Here is a 4831-nt window from a genome sequence, read left to right on the forward strand (position 1 = left end):
CATACAAATCACATAGTTCTTCTCCCCCTTTGACAACAATGCCATATTGAAAGTAAAATATGCAATGTCAAGTTTCATTGTTCAACATCAACAACCTGCAACTTGATGCTCCCCCTATGGAATAACTCCACTTCTACACCAATCCTGCTTGAAAATTCTGCAAGTAGCTTCAGGACTGATATAATCTACATCATGCTCAACTGACCTCATGAAGGGGTAAAACTCCTATCTAACTTCTAAGATACTCAAAAGTAGTCTTAGGCAGAGGTTTAGTAAAGATATCTGCAAGATTCTCCTTGGTAGAAACATGCTCCAAGATCACATCTTTACTTTGCACTTTTTCCCTTAAGAAATGATACTTCAATTCAATATGTTTGGTTCATGCGTGCAAAACAAGGTTCTTGGAAATATTTATGGCACTTTTATTTATTGGCGGTTCATATAAATTTCCATTTTAATATCACCTTATTGAGTCATGTCCCTAACTGGTCCTTTGGTCGGGTTGTGTTTCTTGAATTTTCTGTGCAATTCAGTCTTCGCAGTCTTCTTTATTTAAGTTTCACTGTGCTGAACTTGAACCTTGAATTTGAACCTTTGGGGTTCAAGGTTCAAAGTTCAACAAGCATCATGTTAAAGTTTATTTCCCCGCATGGCTTTATAAGTTTGTTTCAGTGTTTGTCGATGTTTAGCATTGGTTGAACCTTGAACTTGAACCTTTCGGGTTCAAGGTTCAAAGTTTAATATTTGTCATGTATATGTTTTTGTGTTGCTGTTGTTCTTCAAGGTTCAAAGTTCAATGTTTGATTTATTGGAAATCATATGACTTTTCATAAGGTGGTGGTGCAAATTTTAAGGAACGGCTAACAGCGGCAGAAAAAGGGAATATTTTTTCTTAATGATTTAAAAGTTCTCATTTATAGCAAGTATGGCGTGGGAATCCATGTTTTCAGATATGAAGTGACTTGTTATTAAATGCATGTTCGTTTGAGATCATTTCAGAGTAATGTCACACGAGTGAAGAGTAATGATGATAACTTATGGAAATCATGAGTAAGATTTTCTCAACTATTTTAAATTGAGCAGTTGTCTTGTCGAGATTGTCGTTTGTGAAACATAAGTTTTAAGGAGAGTTTTTGGAGCGAAAGAAAAATAGACTGCGATAGGGGTTTTGCAGATGACAGAGGAAGGTATGTTCAATTTCCTAGTCAATATAGCATTATAATAGACATTGAGAAGATTGTTGATGATTATGGATATAACTGATTAAGGATGTTTACTGTCTTGATATTATTATTTTGTCATTAATGTCAAGAAATTGATTTTCTAATTCAGTATGATGTTGCCATATCTTGAGAAGTATGATTTGAAGACTATAAAGATGTTGGTAAAAGACACAGAAAGAATATGATGAATAAGGGGATGAATAAGGTATTCAATGGGCAACTATTACCGAGTCAGACAATGATGAGATCATGATGTTTAGATTGTTTTAACATCATACATATGTTGTAAATTGTAAAGGTTAATACTATACTATGTTATCAAGCAAAGAACCTAGTTGGTAAACCCTAAGGAACCTAGTCGATAAACCCTAAGGAACCCAGTCGGTAAACCCTAAGGTTATCGCTATCGGTTAATGAAGGCGGAATGTCTACCGAGTGAAGTTTAGTATTTACCGAGTTGTAATCGAGTTGTAATTGAGCTATAACAAAATGCATTAAATGTTTACATGCGTTATTTAATGAAGGAAGCTGATGAGCTAGAACTGATTAAATGATTGGTATACCGTAAATATAGTTTGTTAATGAATCTATGGCAAAGTAAAGTCGGCATGAAGATCTACAACACAGATTGCACCGCAATACCCTAGCACAAGTTCCAAGAAATATATGCAAGTTCCTAGGCGGGGTAAAACATTTTCAGATCAAAAGATGCATTGAACCTGGATAAGATTGAAGATCTAATGGCTATGATTGATCATGGGAAATGTGATCAAGGAGATTAAGCGGTTAGCTAATTGTTTATAAATAGGAAACTGTTGATAAACAATGTATGCATAAGGATGCTACATAGTGATTACCAAGCACAAAAGCTTGAAGACCTGTTTGAATAATAGAGTATAGAAGCCCTATAGATGGACAAGATTAGTTCTATGTCTAGATTGTATTGAACAAATAAGAATCTGCTTTAGCATTTTAGATATGAAGTTGCAGATAGATTTTTATTACTGTTATTTTGTGAAAGTGACAGAAAATCTCTTAACCGAGTGGACTTAACAGTCTTATTTGTAAAACCCTCTAGCAAGGTGACATTTTGATTGAGTGTTTGAAATCCTTTAACAAGGTCACTTCTAACAAGGTGAAGATCCTAACAGATCTGAGGGAAATCCCTTAACCAGGTCACATCTAGCAATGTGTTTGTAATCTTTAATAGGATTTGCTTTTAACCGAGCATACTCTAGAAGAGTATATTTCTTAGTGGGTCCAAAATCCCACAGTGGTTTTTCCCTATTTGGGTTTCCATGTTAAATCTGGTGTTATGAGGTTTATGATGTTTCTATGCTTTTGAGTTTGCATATTTGACAGTTATTGTTATATTACTAAAGTATATGTTATCGAGGTTGAATTTGATGTTTTTATGGAAGATTAAGTTTGTATGATTCAGCCCCCTCCTCTCATCTTGTTGGCTAATGGATCTATACTTATATTAAGTATTAGAACTATCAATTGGTATCTGAGCTTTGGACTCGGGAAGAAAAGTTTAAAGGCACTTGAGTTAAAGATCCAAAGATGTATAAGAGGGATGCACCAAAGCTGAACAAGTCAAGTTTCTCTACATGGCAGAAAAGGATGAAGCTACATCTATCAGGAGTTGGAGAATATGCTGTATACTATCTGGAGAATGATTTTGTTACATCGAGCACCTATCCATTGACTATGGAAGAGATAAAGGCAAAGCAAGAACATATTCAAGCAATGGTTGAAATAACATCTACATTGACCGACTCAGAGTTTAATGATCTAGAAGGCTAGAATGATGCAAAGGCAATGTGTGATAAGCTCATATCAGTGTATGGAGGAGATGAACATGTTCAAAGAGCAAAAGTAGATAGTCTAAGAGGACAACTTGAATCTATGAGGATGAATGAAGGTGAGAACATAACTTAGTACAGTACAAGACTAAAGGAGATTGTCAATCAAATCAAAGGAACAGGGGGAACTATTGAAGAAACGGATATAACAAGTAAGTTGTTAAGAACCCTTCTACCAGCTTATGCAATCCGAGTCTTTGCAATGAATGAATTGAGGTTTGTACCTAATATGCTAGTTTCTTTAGATGCTACTACTGGTAAGCTACATGCATTTGAGTTAAGTAACTTTGATAACAATGGATCTTCGGTAAATAAAGTTGAATCTGCATTTAGTTCTTTTCATCCTGATGAATCTAATGATTTCAATGAAAGAAAGTATAAGTACTCTGAAGGAGATCACAGTGGAGCAAGTGAAAGATTTTGTAAGAACATGGAAGAAGTACACAAACTATATGAGGAAATCAGAAGCAAGAAGAGTTTGAAGCACTATTAGCCAGAAGGTTACCGAGAGGCAAAGGTAAGTATAAAGGAAAGCTACCTTTGAAATGTTTCAATTGTGATAAGATAGGACATATAGCTTCTAACTATCCTGACAAAGATTCTACTGAAAATAGATATTACTGAGATGACAGACAAAAAGATAATCATTAAAGAGGACATCGAGACTTCAGAAGAAGAGATAGAAAGACATGCTTAATAGCTGATGAGGAATCTAACGATGATAAATCGGATGAAACTGATACAGAGGAAGTAGTTTATGTGGCTATCAAAGATGGATCAGATGAAGAATGGTATGAAGAAAAAGCCCTAATATCTCACATAAACACTAATGATTCTTGGATCATAGATAGTGGATGCTCACATCATATGATAGGAGATAAACATAAGTTTGTTATATTAGAAGATTATGATGGAGGCTATGTCAGATTTAGTAATCATGCACCATGTTTGGTGAAAGGTAAAGGATCTATAACACTTCTTGACAATGCAAGATGCAATGATGTTTATTGGGTTGAAGGTTTGAAATACAATTTGTTGAGTGTAGCATAGCTAAACAACACAGGTTACCGAATAGAATTTCAGAAAGGAATTGTCAAAGTTCATGACAAGAATGGAAAGTTAGCTGCTACTGGGACACAAACAAAAGGTAACACATTTCACCTTGACTCAACTCGTAACAAGTGTTTGTATGCAAAGATAGATGATACCTGGTTATGGCATAAAAGGTTTTGTCATGTAAATTTTGATAATCTGATCAAAATAAGCAAGAAGCACCGAGTAAGAGGTCTAACAAGTCTTGAAAAACCTAAGAATGCTATGTGCCGAGGATGCCAAATGGGTAAGATGACAAGATCAAGCTTTACAAGTAAGTCTTACACTTCTAAGGGAATTTTAGATCTAGTGCACACTGATCTTTGTGGTCCTATGAAAGTTCAAAGTTATTATGGTGATAAATATTTCATATTATTTGTGGATGACTATTCAAGGATGATGTCAGTAATGTTCTTAAAAGAAAAATTAGAAGCTTTTCAAATGTTTAAATGGTACAATGAAAGAGTTGAAAATGAAACAGGAAGACAACTGAAATGTCTTAGATTAGATAGAGGAGGAGAGTTCACATATGATGAATTCAACTTATTCTGCAATGATCATGGTATTAAAAGACAAGTCTCTGCACTGAGAACTCCACAGTAGAATGGAATAGTTGAGAGAAGAAACAGATCTATTGTGGATTGTGCT

The sequence above is a fragment of the Cryptomeria japonica genome, chromosome 3, assembly GCF_030272615.1.
Source record: "Cryptomeria japonica chromosome 3, Sugi_1.0, whole genome shotgun sequence".
Taxonomy (NCBI): domain Eukaryota; kingdom Viridiplantae; phylum Streptophyta; class Pinopsida; order Cupressales; family Cupressaceae; genus Cryptomeria; species Cryptomeria japonica.